Genomic DNA, 24,635 nt, shown 5'->3' with positions numbered 1-24,635 from the left:
ACAAATGAAAATGAGTGGCCTAGCTTGCTGGCTGGCGGCACGAGCATTGTTCGTAACCTGTACCTTAGTTCTATCCTAACGTTTTCACGCATTTCCCGAAAGGTACTTTGCTACGAATGTCTTTTGTACGTCGTTTGTTGGTAGGAGTGGTCTGGAGCACTCTTAGAACTCAGCAGCAATCTTTGGAAATCTGTTTTGCATACAACACATATGGTACAATATCTCTGTTTGGTTTGCCAATGATTTTATGTAAGTAGGCTAATTTAGAAAATACCTTCTGGAAATGTTTTCACACAAAATAAAATGTGCATGCATTTGAAAATGATTAAAAGCTGTATTCTCTTATTTCTTGCTTTTCCCCCTATCATCTTCTACAATGTAATGTGGGGGATTGCCTGTATGTTTAAAGGTCCAGTATGTAGGAAATAATGGAAAATAAACTGTAACCATTCAGAAAATGATCACCATATGTTGTCAGAGAGTAAGGAAACACGATGAATTGATGTAATGGCTTATTTGACAACATTACTCTAACCCGTAAAACCCATGAAAAAAATGAGTTACGGGGCGGAATCTCTTGGAATTTTCGTTTATGTTTTGAACGATTCATTCTAGAATAGCGTATTAATAATGGGCTAGCACGTCCTCCTATTTGGGTTGCCAAATTAGCAAAGGCCAACTGTCAACAGCTGTCAGTTGTAGTCATGAACGCCTACGAGAGGCAGGCAAATTTACAAAATTAAAACAAGAAACAAATTAAGTGGACATCGGAAGAGCTTCCTGATATGGTGACGTCGTCGTCAAATGAAGAATATCAAGTCTGACGCAGAGCTGGCCATATTTCTCCACAACAGGTAGCCTAGGCTAAACTTCATCTGCATCGCTGACTTCAGCTAAATATGTTACGTTGGTTAGAGAGGTATTTTTTGTTTTCATTGTTTCCTTAATGTGTAGCTGGGTCATGGTTGGAGAAACGTTAAAGCAGCTGCAGGTCAACTAACGTTAGCTAAGTCTTCATTACATCTGGCAACCCAGAAGAGGCTCGCGTCTGGTAGTCTTGAGAACGTTCACCAGAGTTTTGATTTTGGCCTACAGAACGTTCGGTAACAATCCTACAAATCGCACCTTTAATGTTAACCAATGGCACAAAATACTGAATTAAATGAGGCTGCTGGTCATCAAGCTCCGCTTACCTTGCTGAAAGCTCAGTCCCCGTTTTGTGGGTCCATTCAAGGTCCTGCGGAGGATCAACCCAGTGTCCTACCGTTTACAATTACCGTCTGATTATAAAATCTCACCTACATTTCATGTCTCCCTTCTCAGGCCAGTGATTCCGGGTCCCCTGGCAGAGGCAGTGCCACGGGACATTCCACCTCCCGCTTTGGATATTGATGGTGCACCGGCATATGCAGTACGGGCAATCCTGAGTTCCAGACGACGGGCCGGACGTTTGCAGTATTTGGTGGACTGGGAGGGATACGATCCTGAGGAGCAGTGCTGGGTCCCCCGCTCTGACATCCTCGACTCGACTATGCTGTTGGAGTACCATCGCAACAATCCAGACCGTCCAGCACCTCGTCCTCGTGGTCGGCCCCCTGGAAGCGCTCCACGTCCTCGTGGTCGCATCCCTCATCGATGTCGCTCCACAGCTGGAGCTGTGCCTCAAGGGGGGGCTACTGTAACGACTTCAATCACATCATCGACCCACTCTTTAAGCCCAAGGACATTCCGACGTTCAGCATCGCCCATCTACTGATTACTTGTTTGCCTGCACCTGTATTCACTAGATTGTCAGCACCTGTTTTGTTTACCTGCACCTGTATCCACTTAGTTTCAGTTGTATTTGAACCCCTTAGTTTGGCTTGCACCTTGCAAAGTCTACTAGTTGCTATAGACTGCTCTGGTGTTGTTTGTGACTCTTCAAGTGTCTTTGTGAAGCCAGTGATTAAACTTCTCAGTTGCTTCGCACTTGCGTCTTGCCATCCTTGAAGTGTGACAACTGGAGTAACATTTGACCTGTGTATCTCTACTTTCACTCAAGTATAGGATTTGTGTACTTCGTCCACCACTGGCGACCATGATTCAAATTCCCACACAAACGTATTAAAAAGCAGACCATATGTTAGTTTAGTCAAAATCTCAAAAAGCATTTTCACACCTTTTCAAAATACTTTTGCACAGCAAAAATATTTGTGCTAGCAGGCTACAGTTACACCCCTAGAATTATATAATGCTAAACTGCTAATTTGCATTCGCGATTAGCGGTAGCTAAGATGTAATCATTAGACAGCTTGCATGACACAATATGAAGCTAATAAACAAAACAACTAAATATACTCAACATTAACTCCTTTCAGACATACTTTACACTGTGTATTACCAAGCATATATCTTCTAAACAGCCATATATTTCTAAACTATAACACTGACTATCAATACGTTAGGTTTCACAGATTGCTGAGCTAAACTGAGGCTTCTGTGGTAGAAACCTTAACCAAGCACCCGTTTTAGCCACAAAAGCCATCCAACACTACCACCAAATTCATTGTTATAGTGTGTTATAGTTACAAAACTTCAGTTTTACTCTCTCATTACAGTTGACTATTACCAGAGTTGTGTTTACAATGTTTACCTGACAAAACCGTTCAGAAGGGCTCTGACTGACACTCATGTCCTCCCAACGATTTCTTTGTTCTAGCGTCACCTTCTCAAGTACAGTGCATAGAGCGCCATCTGCTGGTAAGGTTACACCAGAGATCTTTGGTTACACGGATAACTTGACTATCAGAAGAACTCAGCTTGTATCATTGCATCTATCTGCTCCCCCCCCCCCCCTTTTTTTTAAGAAACTGTCTAAAAGATTGGAAATGTGTCTTCCCTGTGTAACGGGAGTGTTTTGCTCTCCCTCAATATAGCCTACTCTGTGTTGTGTTTTTAAAAGAAAAGTTGACATAATGTGATGTGACATTTGAACTGGGTCTTACTGAATTTATTGTTCGTACACAGGCTATCACATGCAGATGCTCCTGTTGCATGGTATCAGAAAAGGGGATCCTGGTGCTGTGGGATACTCAGTTAAAGTTTATTTTCATGTCACACCTACACCACACCCTCTTATCCCTACATTCCCATGGGAAAAAGAAAGAAAATACAAAAACTCAAAAAGAAAAGCACAACTCATGTGGGGAAATTCAGGGAAACAACATTAACCCTGCTACACCTGGTAAATTTAGACATCTAACATTGTATCTTAGAATAATTTGTGTGCAGCTAAGCTACCTTAACATGTTGATATAATTTGTCAAGTAGTTACTCCAGTAGTGCCCCCCACCTCCCCCCAAAATGCTAAATCAATTGTACTGTATGCACCTTATTGCTATGTAAAAAGCTTGGACTTGGGAATCCATATATCTGACTATGTCTCAATTAAATTTAATCAAAAATGCCCTCCTCCCCTTCCTCCACCTTGGTGCTTCCCTACTTTCTAGCTGCAGTGTATCCCAGCAATAAGTAGATGCAGGATATTGGGTCTTGAACAGGAATCCAGAAATTGAATATTCATGTTGTTTTATCCAATATTATTTGTGCAGATGTATAATCCCATTTTATGCACACCCATTGAACCAAGAAAGAAAATGCAAAAATAGAGACTTTTGTGTAATCATTCCATATTTTGTGTAGTAATTCTATATCAGAAGAGCCCCTGACATACATTCCAAATAGTCTACAAGAAACCTCCTACTAGAAAGTCTACAAGAAAGTGTTACCTTTCCAAATAGTCTACAAGAAACCTCCTAGAAAGTCTACAAGAAAGTGTTACCTTTCATTTGAGACCAGGATTATGCTTCTACACCAAGAGGTTGCCACACAGTAAGCATTTTTTTGTCAGTATGCATCTTGGGTAGCCAAAAGTCCTATGGGGAGTTTCCATAGGGCATTTTACAAAACACATGAGCATATCTTGGCAAATAATGGTCTAAAGTACTCATATTTCATTCTATATTGATCTACGTTGAGATACAGATTCACAAGACCTGGTAGTGGGCCTCAGATGTGTTTCCAAGACACAATAAATGACCATGAGGGCAGAATGTGGTAATTTCCACAGATGTACAAAACCGCCTAAAAAGAAAATCATCATTCTATCCTTTGCCACTCTCTGACAGTTCAATCTATTTACACAGTCAATCTATTGGTACCAAAAGAATCTACTAGGCCTCTGCTTTCAAAAGAGGTCAAGCACTTGAATATAAGTCAAAGTATGTTGAAACAGGGCCATTGTTAGTAGGCGGTGTGCAATTTGGAGCAAAAACTCAAAATGGGGGGGGGGGGGGGGTTAGGTTTATGGGGTATTTTGGTGTTGAGGGTAAGGATCAGGACGTCCAGTCTAAATCTAAGAAAACAAAGGACAAAGATTTTTTAATAAAAAGAATTATTCAAAAAAAGAGGGGGGGGGGGGAAGATGAATTTTAGTAGGCACAAGACAATCCACTCAGCCACCACTGCTAGTGGGAAAGGGGGAATACAAATATGTATGAGACTATCTAAGGTGAGCAAAGGGAAAAGGAGAGGGAAAGGGGAGGGGGAAGGGTTATGGAAAGGCCTAATGTAATGGTTATGTCTTGTGACAAAAAATGTCATTTAAAGGATGTTCCTTATGGGACTCGAACCCTGGTCTCCTGGGTGGTAAGCAGAAAGCAATCCCCTCAGCCACCAGTTGGCTGGCAATGGGCATACTGTAGTAGGCTACTCAAACATGTCCTAAAACAACCCTTAACGTTCGTTTTCAAAACTGTGCAACTCACCGAGTGGTTAGTGGTGTTTGTTGATGTTCCAAAACAAGTAGCGTAGCGAAATACAGTTTCTGTCTTCTTTTATTTGGCATTTTGTAAAATCCCATTGATTTCTGTCATTGCACGTTGATATTACTGCGCCACCGTCTATGCTTCAGGTTCAAATACGAATCATACATTGCGCCGATATATTTGCTTTTAATAGTCAACGAACTCCACTAACCACTCGGTGAGTTGCACAGTTTTGAAAATGAACGTTAAGGGTTGTTTTAGGACATGTTTGAGTAGCCTACTACAGTATGCCCATTGCCAGCCACCCTGAGAAGTGAAAAGGCGATTCAAAACGAGTCAGAAAAGTCGAGACAGGACCAATCGTCAAAATTTCGGTGTCCACCACTCTAGTTCATCCAAAACAAACCAGAAAAGGGCCTTAAAGTGCTAAAAACCGGAATTTTCCTTTAAATTATCTAAGGTAAGAAAGAGGAGAAAGAAAGAGGGGATGGGGGTTAGGGTACAACCTAAAAAAATAAGGGGGGATGGGGGGGGGAATAAAAGAAAGAAAAGGGTGTAAATGCAAGTATATCAGATGATATCATACTATCCCCATCAAGTATGGGTCCCTGGTTGCTTAAATTAGAAATAAAAAAGGAAACCATTCAGTTTAGTGTGTTGTGAACCATGGTCCTTTTTTCACCAAAAGTCTGTGACTCAGTATGCCTAACCTGAAGTTCAGGAGTAAAGTTATGATTAGGGCATACACATTTTTTTTTTTGTGTATGTTACCCAAAAGAAAGGGAAATCCCTTAAACCTTTAAATGTCCCAAGTTGTATCACTACAACCATATAAATCACATTGTCCAGAATTTAAGTCCAGTTGAGGGCAAGGAAAAAGATCTAGCTAAACAGGGCAGAATCTAGTAACACAAAAAAACATATGAAGTTTTAGGCTAAGACAATTATCAGGTACAAAAGGCAATCCACACAGCAGGCACAGAAACAAGGTGAGCACCACATTTTATTGTTCTGAAAGCACAAATGATGGAAATACCATTTTTAATGATGTTGTAATTACAATATAATAACAATGCAATAAGGATGTAACAAGGAGAAACAATTCAAAATACCACTACCATTTATCATTAAGACCCCACGGTGAGATGGTATTTAATCTCAGCATCCACCCTCTTTCACAGTTAAGTCTCTGTGTTTTGTTCCATGATGCATTTGATTGAAGACCTAGAAGGCGCAATTGCTCTATTGGGTGTTGTTGGAAATGACGGTACAAAGGTCTTTGTTGATTCTAATGTAATACATATGTTGTTTCAGACGCACCCTACCCGAATGTTTAGTTTCCCCAATGTAAAGTATTCCACAGGTAGAGCACCTGATGGCATACACCACATTGGTTGTGTCTGGTGTGATGCGGTCCAGAATTGGAGCTCCCTTCCCAGTAAGGGGGTTAGTAATGTATTGGGGGAAGAGAAAAGGTCCCTGTTCTGTTCGAACTCTGTCAAACCTTGTACGTATGAGCACATCCTGTAAATTCCTATTTCTGCGGAATGCAGAAATAAGATGAAATTCTTTGAGCTGTGGGATTCGATCTTGTAATTGTTCATAATGAGACTTTAAGTGTTTATTCCAATTGACTGCCTCGCTATGAAAGGTCTGAACCAAGGGAATGAGCCTGGTGCTCTCCGGAGGTTGACGACTAATGTGTGTGTACTGCTGGAAAGAGTGTCTTACCTGGGCTTTGATACCCCCAATAAACCTTTGGGAATAACCCCGCTCCCGTAGAGCTTTGAAGAGGGTCCTAGTGGCCTTTTCAACATCATCCTCAAAGCTACAAATACGTCTGAACCTAATAATTTGCGACTTGACAATGCCCTTAAATGTATGTCTAGGATGATAGGAACTTTTGTGGAGTAATGCATGTGTATCTGTGCTTTTAAAGAAGACTCTTGTTGCCAAACGTTTTGACCCGTCAGAATCACCATCTACAAAAAACACCTCAGTATCTAGGAATTCCACCGTATGGGGCTGAAGATTACTAGTGACTTTGATTGCCTGATGATGAGTATTCAGAACGTGCACAAATTGGTTAAAAGCTTCTACACCATGCTGCCACAGACCAAAAAGATCATCCAAATATCTATATATCTAATAGATGAGGGGTAAATGGGGGCACCTGGCAAAGGCTGCTTTTTCCCCAAGATGCCATATAAATATTTGCATAGGATGGGGCGAAAGTTTTCCCCATTGCAGTACTGTGAATCTGTAAATAATATTGACCATTAAAAAGAAAATCATTACGAGTAAGGCCCAATTTTAGTAGCTGTAAAAGTTCTCTATCTGGTCTGTTTGCATCAGGGTACTTCTCCAAAGCCTCTGCCACTGCCTGCAAGCCCAAGTCTGTATCTATATTTGTGTAAAGAGATGTAATGTCAATTGTAAAGAGAAAGGCGTCTGTTGGTACTATGACCCTACGGATCTTCTCAATAAAGTCATATGTGTCCTTTAGGTAACTATCATGGCGCTGGGAGATGGGGTTAATATAGTAATCTATGAATTGAGCTATGTGGTACGACTCGGAGTCGCAGTCACTGATAATGGGTCGGCCCGGCCTATCCCTGGTAGTGGCCAAGTCTCTGGTTTTTTGTGTACTTTAGGTAAAAGGTACATCAGTCTTGGTCTCGGTTCATCAGGGCCCTGAAGGAATGTACGTTGGCGCTCTGTTATAAACCCTGATAGTTTTAAGGAATCCAGTATGGGTCTCTGTAGCTCTCGTGTAGCCACCTGTAACGAATGTTCTAAGGGGGTATAGTGCTCAGCAACCGAGAGTTGCCTTTCGGCTTCTCTCAGGTACTGAGCCCTATCTAGTAACACCATCACTGAGCCTTTATCTGCTGGTTTAAGAATGATCAATTCATTATTACTAAGTTGTCGTAGGGCTATGCGTTCTTCCTCAGTTATGTTCCCTTTAAAAGGGGCTTTGGGTAGAAAATGGGCTTGTCTAATGGCAGCAAGGTCCTGATTGCAAAGGTCCACAATGTGTGGAGAGACCTGATCAGATGGTGGCTCCCATCTAGAAGGATATTGAAATGGGGTAGGTTCTCCCGTGTGATCAAAATTAAAAAAATCTAAGAGCTTAATCCTCCTATGGTAGGCGTGCATGTCTTTAAGTAAATTCTGACGGTCAAAGCGTAATGGTGTGGGAATGAAGGTGAGGCCTTTAGAGAGTATGGAAATTTGTGCAGAAGTCAATTGAAAGTGATGTGATAAATTTAAGATGTTATCTGTGTGGGGGCTAGTGTCAGACTCTGACCCGGTTGGCAGTTTAAACAGCCCAACCAAAAATCGAACATGGCCACCGCAGTTTTCTTAAGCCAGTCAGTGTATGTTGTCTCTGGCATTCACCTTGAAATATTGCGTGTCCAAGGTGGGAAAGAAATGTGGTCAACTTTTCTCCACTCTATCGTTGAAATCCCTGGCTCGGTCCCTAATACCTTTGTTCAATAATGGGGAGCAGGTTATTTGGGCAACGTAAATGAGGGCTTTTGGAAACTCCAGCTCTTTGAATTGTTTCCACGTAGTGTGGGGTTCATTTAAGTTGGAGCAATTGATGATGCCTGCTGAAATGACCACCAGTTCAACCTGGTCCTGTATGTGAATGGTACTTATTAATTGGGAAAGGTGATGGAATGCTGCCCCTGGGAAGCCGTCAATCTGGATATTTGGTTGGACAAAGGATGGAATTCTATAGAGGTTGGAATCTCCAATAAAAACTATGGGTTTAGTGATGGACAAGGACCAGGGTGCGTTAAGGTCATTGGCCCTAGTGTGTCGGGTCGGATGGAAGGTAGGGGGGACATCCATCGTGGAAAGTGGAGTATCAGGCCCAGAATTTAGTAAGGACCGATTGGGAAGTGAAGATTCTGGTGTCTTAGGGACATTGACCAGGACCCGGTGAGATCTAGGGACAATGGGTATGGTGGGGGAGGAGGTCAAGGGGAGATTCTCAACTGGAGCAGAGAGGATCATTCCCCTAGCCATCTCTAGGGAGGACCTGGTAAATTTTCTCTTGTACCGTGTTTTACCCCAAAGAGTCGCCTTGTTGAAGGCCTCAGAATGAAACGGTTCCTGGTTCTCTAACAGAGTGGAGATACTGAGACTATAGTGGTCAATTAAAATGTTTCGAAACTCTCCCATCCAATTGCATGTCATAATTGAAAGCTTACTAAAAGTGGTGGGATTTGGACAGGCAGGTTTAATAAAAGCTGTGAGCTTTTGGACCCGTTTGGTCATGCCAGGTGGCAAGCAATTATTCTGTCTAGTCAAATTCAAAATTTCCAAATGATGTGCAGCTTGGAGAATTTTGAAATATTTTTTAGCTAAAGACAGTGGAAAAGGTGGAGGACTAATGTGGAAATTCCTGTGTGTGTCATACTCACCCTGCTCCTGTAAACCTGTAAGAACCTGAAAGCGATTTTGCAGCCTGAAGGTCATGGTTAGAAGGCAGCAAGCTAGGTGGGAAGGAGAACAAGAGAGCCAGGGGGAGGAGGGGAAATGCAAGGATATGGGGCTGGGAGAAGTGCTATAAAGAAATAAGAAAATTAAAACAGAAGAGCAAACAAACAAAAGTTAAATAGGAATAAACTGGCCAATGTTATGTAAGTCTTCACTTACACACAAGATCACATTAAGCAATAAGTAGAACAAGAAAATTCTTAACCTGAGTAGAGTCTACCTCCCAAGTAAAAATCATTAAAATTTAAAAGGAGGAAAGAGCCTGTAAAGTTTTAGGAAGGATCTGGAGCTCCAAGAGTCTTTTTTATCCAGATGGGGAATCACATGGGGTGAGAAGATCTGATAATCCAGCGTAATACAAGGGCAAGGCTATAAAGGCCAAACCAAATACACTCCAAAGGACACAAACGTGGTATGAGTAAACTTCCAATGAATCACTGCAAACAGTTCACAATAGGGTGTTGAAATCCAAATCCAAACGAATCAAACACTAGAGGTTGTAAGAAAGGAAGCCATTACCCATGTTCGACTGGTAAGAGATCTCTCCCAGGAAGGTCAGCCATGTGCTCAAGAGTGATTCCACAAAAGGGAGATCCATTAATCCAAAAAGTCTTCAAACAGTGAAAGTTAATCCTCCTTCAATATTAAAACCAAGATTGGTGTAAAAGCAGCAAAAAACCCAACGTTTCATGTCATTCCGACATTTCATCAGGGGTAGAGGGTAAGCTTCTTCTTCTTCTTCTTCTATAATGTTTAGTGGCAGTTTGCATACTTCGTGCACTACCGCCATCTTCCAGGCTGAGGTGTGATCCAACGGGATGCTATTTATATCCAGTTTTTAATTTAAATGGAAAAAAATCTCTTTTATGAAAGCTATAACAGCCTTAGCTGTGGACTGTGTGCTAGATATACTTAGTAGGTTTTCCATGGTTAGATCTTTTTTAACCGCTCCCTTCATGTTTTCTCTTTCTCTGTTATAATGTGTGCAGTCTATGTATGTGTTTAACACTTTCTATTGCGCCACAGTGTGCACATACCCCCGTTTGATGTTTGCCTATAATATGTACTCCACTGTTTAAACTTGTGTGTCCCATCCTCATTCTGGTAAGCCATGTCTCCTCCTGCCTTTTTAGTCCACTGATCTTACTAGATGTTACATCTTTGTGTATGTTGTATAAATGTCTGCCTTTTCCCTCCTTTTCCCATCTCTCCTGCCACATTCTGTTGATTTTGTCCTTTAATCCTTTGTCCTTAATTTCTGACTTGCTTAAAGTGACTTCCAATTCAACCAGTTCTGATTTAATTGCTTATTTCGCTAGTGTGTCTGCCTTTTCGTTTCCCTCCACTCCCCTGTGTGCAGGAACCCATACCAATTCTACTCTTATTCTCTGTTGGGATATTTTAAAAATGCGTTGCTGAATCTCATCTATTAAGTCCTGTCTACATGTAGACTTTCCACTCTCAATGGATGTTAGTGATGACATTGAGTCTGAGCAAATTACCACTTTATTAGGTTTTGCTTCTTCCACCCACTGTAGAGCCAGAATTATTGCTAGTATTTCTGCTGTAAAAATGGCCAGGTGGTCTGGTGTCCTTTTTTTAATATTAACATTGTATCTCGGAATGTGGACTGCAGGCCCTGTTTTCCCTGCCTGATCTTTTGATGCATCTGTAAAAAATTGAACTGCGTCATCATACATTATATCCATATATTGCTGAACATTTTGGTATACCCCTGATTTAATTATATTCTTAGCCTCCAAATCTATCCTGGGAGAACAAAACACCCAGGGTGGAATTGTCGGTATGCTAACTACTTTACTACATGCAATGCTGTCAATTCCCATTTCCTGTCTGTTCCCATGCCACCCAAAACTGCATGATGGGCGCCCATACTCCCAACACTCTAACAGCACCTGCTTTGTGGGATGTGTTACTTCATGACCCTTTAGATTTGTCCAGTAAGACATTGATAACTTTAACCGCCTGAGGTCTAAAGGCATTTCCCCTACTTCCAATTGTAGAGATGGGATTGGTGTTGTCCTAAACGCACCACAACATATTCGAAGTGCCTTGGCCTGTATCCTATCTAGTTCCTGCATTGAGGTTTTAGTTGTTGAGCTATATACTATGCTTCCGTAATCAAAAAGAGAGCGAACCAGTGCAGTATAAATCCTTTTCAGGGACAGGCCTGACGCTCCCCAGCTAAATCCCGCTAAACACTTTAGTATATTTATTCCTTTTTTACACTTATCACTTTCTGAATATGTATTTTAAAATTTAGCTTAACGTCAAACCATACCCCCAAATATCTTATATTATCAACATGCTTAAGTAGTTGCCCATATAGTTTTAGATCTAGAGTAGAGTTCGCTCTTTTTTTGGAAAAACATATGAACTGTGTTTTTTCAATAGATAAATGAAAGCCCCACTCATGTGACCACTTCTCGACCTTAACAATAGCTGATTGCATTTTAACCTTCAAGTTGTCAGTATTCCTACCTCTCACCCATATTGCCCCATCATCAGCATATAATGCTCTACCCATCCTCTGGTCTATTCCATTAAAAATGTCATTAATCATTATATTAAAAAGCAATGGACTACATACACGGAGTGGGAGTACCATTTTCTGTTGGATAAATGTTTGAGAATTCCATCCCTACTCTTACCTCTATTGTTCTGTTATTCAGAAAATCCTGAACCCAATTAAACATCCTGCCACCTATGCCCATCTTATTTAACTTGATTAAAAGCCCTTCCTTCCACAACATGTCCTATGCTTTTTCAATATCAAACAGTACAGTCAACACAGATTCTTTACTTACTTGAGCTTTCCTGATTTCATTTTCTAAACAAATAATGGGGTCCATTGTAGTGCGCCCATTACGAAATCCACTCTGGTAAGGGGAAAGCAGTCCTCTCTTTTCAATTACGTATCTTAGTCTTGTAGTAATCATTTTCTCCATAACTTTACATAAATTGGATGTAAGAGCTATTGGTCTATAACTCTTAACCTCTGTTTTATCCTTGCCTGGCTTACCTATCGGGACTACTACAGAATGTTTCCACATTCTAGGCAACTTCCCTTGTTCCCATACCTTATTATACAATTTTAAAACAACACTCAGCCTCATCAGATAGCTGCTCAATCATTTTGTAGCACACATCATCTTTCCCTGGTGAAGTATTCTTAGCACCTATTAAAGCTCTTTTCAGTTCAAATAATGAGAAATTTGTATCAATTGCACAGTCACTTGTGCCTTTCCTCCCCAATATGTCTCTATTTTCCTCAATTACCTTTACTCTCCACACTACCTCTTCACCTGTTCGATTCTGTGAGCTGTGTACCTTAACAAAGGCCCTAGCCAGTACCTCCGCCTTTTCTGCATTAGTTACCGCCTCCATATCATTCCCCCTTATTGCTGGTAATGAGAAGTCCCTTCTAATGCCTCCCATTTTCTTTATCATTCCCCATACCTCACTAACCTTGGTTTCTGACCCAATATTGCTGCAAAAATCTCTCCAGTATTTCCTTTTGGCCTCACGAATCACTCTCTTGGCTTGGGCCTGTGCTTTTTTATATTCAATTAAATTATTGAAAGTGTGATTTGATTTAATGACTTTAAATGCCTTATTCCTTGCCTAGACAGCTTTTTTGCACCTCTCTGACCACCATGGAGCCATTTTATTTTTCCTCATCCCAGTAGACTTACCTATAGTCTCCTCTGCTGATTCATACAATATGCCAGTGATCATAGAATTGAACTCAACATCACTTGGATGTGACATGATTCCCAATAACTTCCCACTCGCTACAAAGTCCCCAGTTGGCCTCTTTCAATTTCCATCTAGGGAACCAATTACCTTCTAAATGTACACTTTGGTCTCTCATCTTTATCCAAATAGGATAATGATCACTTCCCAAACTATTATCACTAAAAACCTCCCATTGGCTTCTCCCTGCTATTTGTTCTGACACTATAGTCAGATCAATAGCTGACTCCGTTCCTCTACCTACTGTACATCAAATCTTGTACCCCTCCCATCATTCAAACATACTAGATGGTGCTCATCCATATACTCCTCAATGATACTCCCATTTTCGTCTGTTCCCGTACTGGCCCAAAGTGAGCTGTGCACATTAAAGTCTCCACATATTATTACTTTACCATTTCCCCTTTCCCATATACCTTCTAGCATAACCTTTGTTAGCTTTTGACAGGGGTTGTAAAGATGAACTACTTTAATTTTAGTTCTATTAACCCACACTTCAATGATGACCACTTCAGTCTGTATATCAGTATTTATAGCCCTAAAATTAATACCCTGTTGGATGAATGTAGCCACTCCACCCCGTTACTTGACTTCTGTCTTTGCACACAGCCATGTACCCATGGATTATAAAATCAAGAGTAGGTTTTAACCAAGTTTCCTGAACACAGATAATGTTTGGTTTGATGGATTGTTCTTCAATAAAATATTTTAACTCTTGTCCATTAGCAATTAAACTCCTGGCGTTCCATTGCAAAATTGACATTCCCATCAGTACCCACCACCACCAGATGATGACTGACTTTCTGCTACCTCTGTTCTAAGTACTTCATTGATAGACTCAGGTGTTAATCCCTTTTCACCTAGGTATTTCTCTGCTGCTTTTAAGATTATCTTAATTCTCGCTGTTCTGCTGTCTGTTTGTGCTGCGCAGTTAATGACTTCTACCATAAATGCAACAAATGTCTTCTTTTCCACAATCATTGTGTTATCACTTATTCTACAACATTTATGAACAACGTTTTGGGCCGATGTTTGGTTTACAGATATGCCTACTATGCCTGCCCTTGGGGCTACAACGTTCCTAGTTTTAACATCAACTTTTTTGATTGCTTCAGCATATGTGATCTTCTCTTTCATTCTCACATTTTGAACTTGAACCGCTTTATGTGCTTCACATCCCTTATACGCTGCACTGTGCCCTCCCCCACAATTACAACATTGAATTTTGGTCCCTTCAGTACATTTACCATATTCATGGTCCCCCCCACACTTAGCACATCGGGCCTTAGCCTTACACGCTACAGCAATATGCCCAAAACGTTGACATTTAAAACATCTTGTCGGTGGGGGAATGTATGGTCTCACTGCATAGCTAACATACCCAATTCTAACCCGCTCAGGTAGTTTGTACTCATCCAGGGCCAACATAACAGACATACTCAGTTCTTTAACTCCTCCTCTGGTGTATGGCAATCGTTTAACCTTATTAACCCGGACTCCTCTTATGTTTACTCTAATTTCCTCTTCGGTCACATCAGTCGATACTCACAGCCTTCCCCAGCAATGTTTTACACATCATTAAACCTTGCTGTTGATCTCTATCTTTGCAAACAATTAGCAAGTTTCCATCTCTTAAAGTTTTAACTGTACATACCTCACCTACGAGCCTGTACACAGCTTCGCTAACCTTTAAAGGATTCAATGCACATGGGGTTTGAAATCGAACTATAACTTTAATGTCACCTTCTTTACTCTTGTCTCCTCTGTTTTCAATGGTTTTCCTTTTCTTGCTCCCTTGTCTCACCTCCTGCCATTCTCCATCATTTGAATTCGTACCATTAGAAATGTTTGGCTCTTCAACACCTTCCAACTCCTCTAGATCATTCTCACATTCACTTCCTGTGTTCACCTCACTTCCTATCCATCCCGGATCACCCCTCAGCCCTGCTGGCCACGGTTCCGTCTCTCGCACCGGTTCTCCATCGCCATTCCTCGCCTCTTTCCGTCCGTTAGAGAGGGTAAGCTGCTACAGCTTAAGTCTTTTTATACTCAGGAAGAGGAAGTAGTATCTAAACAGGAAGTGATCTACAAGGTGGGGCCAGTTCCACCAAAATAAAAGTGTAATATATAAATAATAAAAAAAAGAAAATCAAAGAAAATGGTGCTATGTTAAAGAAAAAAAGGAGTGATATATAATACATAATATTAAAAGAACCTTGAAAGACAAGTAAACAAATTCATTCTGAGAATATTGTAAAGGAAAGCAAAAAGGCAAAGGATAAGAAATAAGAAAAACCTGAGCAACCTGATACCTCATCCCCAACTTCTGGTGTATCAGGGCTTAAAATTCATTTTTCAAAATGGGGGGGAATTCCCCCCTTAGGTTATTCATGTAGGGGGGATTTACACAATTTGGGGGGGAGGGGGGGTCGATTCTGATACCAAGTCAAGAATTGCGATTTCAATACTTCGATACTTTTAAAAAAAAAAGTGTTTGATTTTGGGGCCCCCACCACCCTGACGTCATCAGTAATATATACTGTAGTGGGATCATTCACAACAGTGGACATCCTAGATTCTGCTTGACTCTCTCCACACACACAAACACACACTAAAAATGATAGCTTGTGATATGTTTCTATCATATATTTTTGAATTCATATAGAGTGTATTTATTTAATAATGCATTTTTTAAAGTATAGCATTTTACTAGTAATTACTATAGTAGCTAAACATATTTAGTAATTTGAATGCCTCATATTGACGTTTAACCTATAACACTTAGGCATATCTTTAATGTGGTGTGTAGGTCCAATTGAGTGCACATTGGTGATGAGTAGGTGTAATTCAGTGCCTGTCACTTTAAGAAAATACCTGAGAGTAATTCTATGGAGTAATTAGCCCCCCTTCAACCTGACGGTTTTAGGCTGTAGTCGCTAGTGAATAAAAGTTGTGCAGTGCGGTATGTGTATGCAAATCATTATGTTTTCTATGTCATTAGATACAATAAATGTTCAAAAAACTAACATGTCGAAGACATTCTTTCTGGGATCAAGTGTTGACGTGACCTGAGCTAGCAGGATAGTTACCAAGGAGCTCTTTCCAGATGTAAAAGTTTGCCATGGTAGCGTAGCCTATTTGCGTAAGCGCAAAGTGGTTCTCTCTCTCTCTCTCTCTCTGTCTCTCTCTCTCTCTCTCCGTGTGTGTGTGCGTCTGCATGAGGCTATGTTCAATTCAACTCGGTAGTTGATCAGTCCGGTCAATAGCACCGCATTCACGCCACTTAATGATTAGGCTATATTAACGACATCAGACAGGCTGTAAAAGTGTATGCGGGAATTTCTCGCATTATGATGGCTAGAGTTGCGGGACTTGAACAAATTATGCGCAATACCCGCAATGAAATTTAAGCCCTGTGTATTCCCGTAACGCATGTGGCCAGATATTCTTTTTGATTTTAAATGTTACCTAATTAGTATTAACCACAATTCAAATCCAAGGCACGGACTAGGTTAGGTTTAGTATTAGGAGTAATGTACAGGCTACAAGGATTGGAAATGTGGTATATCGGCTAAACATTCATCGGGAATTGAACCCTGGCCTCCTGCATAGCAGGCCTGTTCTTATCTTTTACGCCATTGAGGTATGGGGTATTTCGGTGTTGAGGGTAAGGATCAGGACGTCCAGTCTAAATCTAAGAAAACAAAGGACAAAGATTTTTTAATATAAAGAATTATTCAAAAAAAGAGGGGGGGGGGGGGAGAAGATGAATTTTAGTAGGACACAATTGACCTGCCACTAGTCAACTTGTGAATTGTCACCTAAGAGATGTTCCTCCCAGGATACGAACCCTGGTCTCCTGGGTGGTAGACATAAGACTACAAACTATTTTAAAACTGTTTTGTTAAACTATTCAACCGTAACACTTGCCATCACGCATGCACCTCTTAGTCTCTCGTGCACTCACACACAATGGCAAAGCATCCTCTTTGTGACAGGTCCCTTAACACAGGGGTTCCCAAACTTTTCCACGACAAGGCACCCCAAATACCACTGTGTTCTGGCCAAGGACCCCCGTGATGTGTTATTAAACCCATCGACAATACTACGGCAAATGTAAAAATACATTAAGCTAATCCTAATAATAACACTTCGCGATGGAGCATACAGTGTGTAAAAATTGTATTTGGGGCTTTCTGCTATATGAGAGCTATCGCTCTACTATTATTCCCAGTCATTATCATGGAAAATATAATGTTCAGATACGCAGCACATTATTATAATGGCATTGTATAACAACCCTCATAGTAATAGGTATATGTTAACATTTTCAAATGTATTTATTTGTTGCTTTTATTTTTCCTTCCAACTTGCTGAGGCCCCCCTGGCACCCCCTCGCAGCCCCCACTTTAAAAACCACTGCCTTAACAAGCACATAGCCCATTGTGTAGGCCTACTCTATGAAAATAATTGCTATCACTCAGCTCTTGGATTAACATGAGGATATACACTTGCAAGTTGATAGACAATTGTGTATCAAAAGAAGAAAGAAAAGTTTGCATAATTAAATGCTTTTGAATGAAATTTTTGCAGCATATCGCCTTTACTATCTACCCCCCTTTTTGACAACTGACATATCGGTTTTACATATCGGTTATCGGCCTCCTGTTTTGGTAATAATTGATATCGGTATCGGCTCTGAAAAAAACATATCGGTCAATCCCTAACTAGAATCTCATGCATTTACTCCTGTGGACTACTTCAGACAAATAACTGCACCCGGAACAGTCTTGGCCTCATTTACATTCTCAAGGGATCAAATTAGATCAGTTCCAGAGTGCCAATGGGGCAGGAAACGGTCAATATCTCTAATTCTCCTTTAGAGAATTGATGCTATGTTCATAAGCGGCTCATTGGTGACGACGGACAACACGCCCAGAATAAAACTCACCACCAGGGGGCATCGCAAACATATGGTTGGCAGTCAAGAACAAAAGCCGACAACACAAGTGGCTTTTTTGGTGGGAGCAGACGACAAGGAGTCTTGACAGGCTCGTAGCGTCCAGGCTACTCTTGGGCAAATTTTAGTTGAGCAGTGGTAACCCGCTAGGCAGTTGGTGCTGACGACTCAGAGTGGTCAGTGTAGCAAGTCGTTGCCATTGCTGACATAGTCAGTTGAAGCTCTTGTGACACCGGTGAATCAATCAGCAAACACCAGCCACTCTGATGGTTGCGGGCAGCTTTTGGGCCGCAAGACCACGCCAACGTTCTGTGCACCAGATGAATGAATTGCAGATAGTGACCACTGATGTGTGCGTGCCCACAACAACAGTCTCCTCACCAGGTGGCAGAGCTGAGGTGAGCATAAGACACCCTGGTGGTTGATGAACGCCACCATCGCTGTGTTGTCTGCTGTGATTAAGACATTGCAGGAAGCGATTACATCAACGTTTTTTGGTATATCCAGTTTTTAATATTTTTTTCCGAAGTGTTTACAACTTAGTGTTAACTAATAATTGTTACAAACTGGACTACAAACAAAATATTAATGCATTCCTGGATCTACATCCTTATGCATGCTTCCTGCCAGGACTTTTACGGACTTTTCCCAAATCACGGAAGAAACGTCGACGCAGCGGTATAGTAGCAGATAATCAGGCAAGTCTTATTTAAATAAACTCCTGGTGCACTTACAAACTTTCTAATGCCTCGTTATTGGACTAAAGGTCATAGTTGTACTACTGCAGAAGTTTCGTACCATTCAGGGCATTATTAGTGGGGTAATTTACGAGATAAAAGTTGATTCCATCACGACTGCAGAACATCATTAGTTTCTGACAGCGCTAATCGACCACGGTTCCACCAAGGGAAAAAAGGTTCTGGAAGGGTGTTTGGCTTGGGGTCATGGTGCAAAGGACCCTAGGGTGAAATTACTCCGAACCATCGCTTTAATGGGAATAAACTGGGAATTTTTAATATGGCAAGTTAGTCTATAACAGGGAACTTAAATGTAGTGGACAAAACCCCATCTTGCAGTCTAATATTAGTTAAAACAACCTGATTTAATGCAATTTCAGTCAAATTTCTACCCTTCACATGTCAATCACATGCACATAGCAATCGGCATAGGCTGCTAGACATAAAGGAAACCTATGGTGCGTTCATATGCATGGGGAAAAAATGTTCCAACCAATCAGATTTTGTTGTTGAGTAGTATGGTGTATCTTGGGCAGTTCAGTGTTGCTAGTTTAGCATGCTAGTAAACCATAGGCAGAGAATGGGATTCCCGCTAGCATGCTAGCTAGCTTTGTATGCTAAGCTAAGCGAAAATATCAACATACAAATCATATTGCTTATTACGAAACAAAATGTTAATGTTTGTATACAAAACAGTTTGTATGAATTACCCAAAATTCCCAGTTAATTCCCATAAATTCCCATAATTTCCTTCAATTCCATGACAGTTTCCAATTTGGAATATTTCCAAAATTCCCCAACTGAAATTTTCCGCCCCTTTGCAACCCTAGTTTGCGTGCTGTCGCCGGTTGGAAATTGTTCAAATGGCATTTTCACGCTGGTTCGTGCATTGCTTATACTGTATATTATTCAGTGAGGCGCGGTGGTTTAGGGGATGAAGTAGTTCCTTCGTTCGGAAATGAAAATATGTACACAGTCTTGTACCGAGTGGCACCGGCAGGCGTAATCCTGTACGCACTGTGCGTACAATTTTTTCACGGGTTTATTTGTGAAATCATTCAATATTAGCCTACAAAAAGAAAAAAAAAGTTGTGTGACAATTAGCCTATACTTATTGACTCATGTGCAATCTGAATATTGCCATTTTTCCGAATAAAACTGGAATATGGTGTGCATGGAAACCATAGACTATAAAATATGAAAACGTAGCATTGTCATGACATGATAACGATTGACCTGTGGCGGTTTTCGGGCGTGGCTTTGGATGGGTCAATTCTTGCGCTTAAAAACACAACGTTCTATTAATTCATAGGATAATAGCCTAAATCATTCAGTCATTAAAAAAGAACAACAGCAGCAGCTTAATATTTTTCAGGCGTTTAACCATAACGTTAAAAGACGTACTGTTCTTAGCAGTGATGCTGACACTGACAGCAGTGAGAGATTGTCCTCTACGGCCACGGTCTACACATGTTTAAAATGTTGAATTGTTTGCTTACCTCTGTAGGCTTATTTTAAAAAAATAAAACACTGTTTGGAACAGGTATTCAAGTAATATTTTGGGGCTAAGACACGTCATGACGAGTCAGGTTGGTGCGGGTGTTAAAAGTCCTTGACTGTGCGTAGGCCTATCATCTAAAAGTTTGGCACAACCAAAACAGCAGTGCAATGTATTTAGAGTGTTGTGAGCAAATCCTTATTGTTAGTAAGTTAACATAACTGTGTTTTTCTCTATCGCAAATCGCGACATAAACTCATTGGTTTATTTTTTCTTTTCTTTCTCTTTTTCGCGGGTTGGGCATTGAAGTTATAATGCGCATAAGGTATGTTCACCTAATTTGAGTCAGAGCCGCTTGCTCTGTAAAGGTATTTCTGTCCTTCCCAAACTGCGTTAAAATAGTGTGTTTAGCAACCAGAATTTTAAAAAATTCCCGGGAGAGAAATCTCCCTCATCCCAGAACTTAAAAAGCCTGAAACACCTCTATAAGCCCACATAACCTACAGCCAGTGTTGTAAAAGTTAGACGCTTCATGCGGTAGGCTAGATAAGAGATGACATGGGTAGGTTGACGTGATTGAGAGGGGCTTTCTGTTCCAGGTTATGTAAAGGTTTTTCTCAGGCTCAATAAGGAGAGGCCTACATTTACCAAAAGTGCAAATTTTGTAAATAAGGTCGGTATCTTTTTTTTTTTTGGTGGGGGGCACGTATGGTGCGTACTATGGAATACAACCCTAGCGGCGCCCCTGCTTGTACCTTTGACTTTTTTTGGACTTTCTCTTAGTTTTTTCACTCGAAATGATATGTTGTATGCTTATGAGTTACGCCGTAGCTGATTAGCCTAAGACATGCTCTAAAACTCTTTAGATATGGATTTTTTCAAAACGTCAATGGGAGAAATGAATGGGGAATTTACTTCCGGAAACTAAGCTCTCTCGGAGGAGGGGCGGGACTGTGATGCTCTATTGAAGACAGTGCTTAAGAGGTGCAAAATCAAACCAAGGGACCTGGAGAGCATGGCTGCTGACCGCAACATCTGGCAGCAGTTATGTCTAGATGGGACCCAAGCACTAGAGGAGGAAAGGACAGTCAGGAGACAACAAAGAAGGCTCAGGAGGAACACACCCATGACTGCCAGCAGCACCACCATGTTTACATGCCCCATGTGCAATAGAACCTGTGGATCCAAGATAGGACTATTCAGCCATCAGAAAACTCACTGTTAAAAGACAGAAGTGGACGTCATCATCAGATTCGATGGACAACCACAAGCAAGCAAGTGTGTGTGTGTGTGTGTTTGTGGGTCCGCGAGCCACGACCATATTGTTGCACTGTCAGTGAAGGAACTCTGCGATAATGCCAACTTTACTGCAATCTATCACAATGAAAAGATCAAGACAGACTGGTTCTTCCCCCCACACAAACAGTGTGCTGCATTGGAAACTATCATAAATAACTTACCAAATACACCCGACCAGAGGCGATTGCTCTAAGACAGGGGTGTCAAACTCAAATTCACAGGGGGCCAAAATTAAGAACTGGGAGTATGTCGCGGGCCAAGCTCAACGTTTATTGAATAACCAATGTTTTTATTGAATTAAAACTGTATACACACAAGAAAAAATAGAATGCAGGCATTTCTGAATATAGCCTAATAGAAAAAATATATTGAATATCTGAATAGAAAAAATATATTGGCCTATTTTTTGCAGGTGAACTATGAAAATTGTAAATAACATTTAACAATTATCAAAATTGTAATTGTAACTATTAATAGTTAACAAACTCTCCCTCTGAGAATGGCCGTGCTGTTTGCGCGATATCCTGTGCAACAGTAAAACTCACTTTTACAGCAGCATCACTTTGTGACTTGGCTTGGGTAAACATAGTCTGCCTTGAAAGCAGACTTGCTTTCAATTCTCCCACCTTCTGTAGCTTAAGCTTCGCATCCAGATCTTTGTATTTGTCTTCATGTTTAGTTTCGTAGTGCCGTTTTATGTTGTACTCTTTAGTGACAGCTATGGTGAATCCACATACCAAGCAATCGGGTTTGTCCTTGAATAATATCCATGTGCTTTTAACCAGTTCTTGCCATGATGAATTAAAGGCTTTTTATACTTTTGACCTGCACTCACTGTTTCATTACACTTTGTTAAGTAAAACCTTTAAACCTCTCTGCACATATCAGAGACTGAGACTACCTTCATAAATTAAAGTATAAAGCATAAAATAAACTTTGCTCGTTGGTCAGGGCCACAGAGGCCAGGATAATGACCCCTAGGCAGCCCTCGATCTTCATCTTCCCCAGCAGAAGCTCTGAGTTTGGGGCTCAGCAGATAGCACAACCCTCACCTCTGCTCTCCCAGACGACTCACTGACACAACTGTGCCCTCCTCTCCACACCTAGACCATATGCGGATCCCTGAGCCGCCAATCACACTTGATGTGACCATATTAGCAGAGTGATAGGAAGTCATTAAAACACTTCAGTAGCAAATCAGAAGGTGCTGTTTAGACTGCTCTCCATACATGTGAAACTGGTAGAGAGCAGGGAGAGAGAGAGAGTCTCCACAGTCAGCCCACCCCCTGTGCACCCTCACCAATGATGTCACACAGACGCATCCTTGTGGTCAGGAAGTCACTGCACCTACTGGAGATTTGTGCTTGCCAAAGCAAAACAGTCTCAGTCAGCAACCACAAACATGATCAACACAAACTTGCGGAAGGATGTAAAAAAATGTGTGAATCTTTACTAACACTAATCTTCATTCCGAGGTGTATATGATGATAATGATAACACTAATAAACCCTTTATAAGACTCATCTCATGTCTTTAGTGGCTACTCAGGAGAGGTCACATGTTCATATTTTTCCCTGCAAGTCAAGTGGAATCTGAAAGCCAAAACCAAAAGCTTAATGCTCTGTGGAGTCTTGTGTTGCGTAATTTTATATGAATTAGTAAAGAATGTCTTTTTACATTCTTTGTACAAAAATGTATTTTTATGTTTTACAAATTATTTACATTTAATGTCTCAGTATGTGTGGACTTCTACACATTATGCAAGTTCATGTGTAGAGACACTGATGATACTTCGATCAAAGTTTCATGTTGTGTCGAGCCTTCTTGGTGTTTTAAAAATAGCTATTTTGATGCCATCATGTATCAAAATAGTAGTGCCCCTACGATTTCCATTAAAAAAGCCATTTGACCCGAAAACGACGACAAGCTTTTAAAAGTGGCGCTTCGGACGTAGGCTATAATTATGCTTTTAAACTAAAGTTTGACTAGGGCAGGCGCGCGGGAACCTATTTTTGACCAGGGGTGCTGAATAACAAAAATAATAGATGTCCGACGATATCCCCCCCCCCCCCCCCCCCCCCCCCGTTTAGGATTTTGACTGCTAAATAGGCTACGTCATTTTAGTGCGGTGTGCGGGTGATAGCGAGAAGTTTTAGAAAAGTCCTGGGCAGCCACAAATTCCAATGTTTCGTGACAGCACTCCGAGTCCACTGCGCCCACCCTAACCCCACAGAAGCGCACTTGACATCGTTAGCCTATTTCAGTATAGCTAAGGAAAATTACTTTTCTGATCGTCAAAACCACACCAGAGATGTTAGGCTTTAAATATAGGCTAATAATCAGGCTGCAATGATCTCGCAAATAATTTCTGAATAGCCTAGAGTGTGTCGTCTCCACAGCAAGTATGTGTCTTAATAATTTCTATCTTAGCGACTAGGATAGTGAAATGATTTCACTAGCTATGCATTTATTATTTTTGCAAAACTGTAAAACATAATTAAAGTTTCTTTCAGCTTATCCATGTTTTTTTTGAATGTGTAAATCGCATAGAATATGTAGGCCTATATCAACCGTAGGCCTACACACTTGATGCTATCACATAGATGAAACCACGCTTCAGTGGACTTCAGTGATTCGGATTCCAGCGATTCTGACTCCAAGTAAGTAAAGAAGCATATGGCAAACCCCACATACTTTGCATTGTTTTGATAAATGGATCGATGAGCGAACTCTTTTGTTTTTCCAGAATAGTTCCATGATCTCAGGGAACCGGAGCAGCCCACCCCCGAATTCCTTGTTGGTGTTTTTTTTTTTTTAAATTATTAATTTATTTCTTTGTTTTTTTTTTGTTATTGTCAATAAATATTATAAATAATAGTATAGAGTCTTTATTGTCCTATAAGGACATTCTTTTTCACACATATCATTGTTACATTCCATGCAGGATGTACACAGCCTCATACATATAACATATAACATTATTATAAATAATATTAACATTTATAACATATTGCCTGCCTGTCTTGAATTAAGCAACAAGCCCCGAG

General features: G+C 40.8%; 1 long non-coding RNA gene across 1 annotated transcript; it reads right to left on the bottom strand.

Moving 5' to 3' along the window:
* Positions 1–3,150: 3,150 nt before the first annotated feature.
* LOC121697370 lies at positions 3,151–16,979 on the bottom strand. Its single transcript, XR_006026434.1, has 3 exons — positions 16,967–16,979; positions 13,030–13,033; positions 3,151–3,220 (listed from the first exon to the last, which is right to left on the bottom strand). It is a non-coding gene; the product is annotated as an uncharacterized LOC121697370 (long non-coding RNA).
* Between the last annotated feature and the right edge of the window lie 7,656 nt (positions 16,980–24,635).

This window comes from Alosa sapidissima, chromosome 22, assembly GCF_018492685.1.
Source record: "Alosa sapidissima isolate fAloSap1 chromosome 22, fAloSap1.pri, whole genome shotgun sequence".
NCBI classification, from domain to species: domain Eukaryota; kingdom Metazoa; phylum Chordata; class Actinopteri; order Clupeiformes; family Clupeidae; genus Alosa; species Alosa sapidissima.
This window is presented reverse-complemented; position numbering and strand designations above follow the sequence as displayed.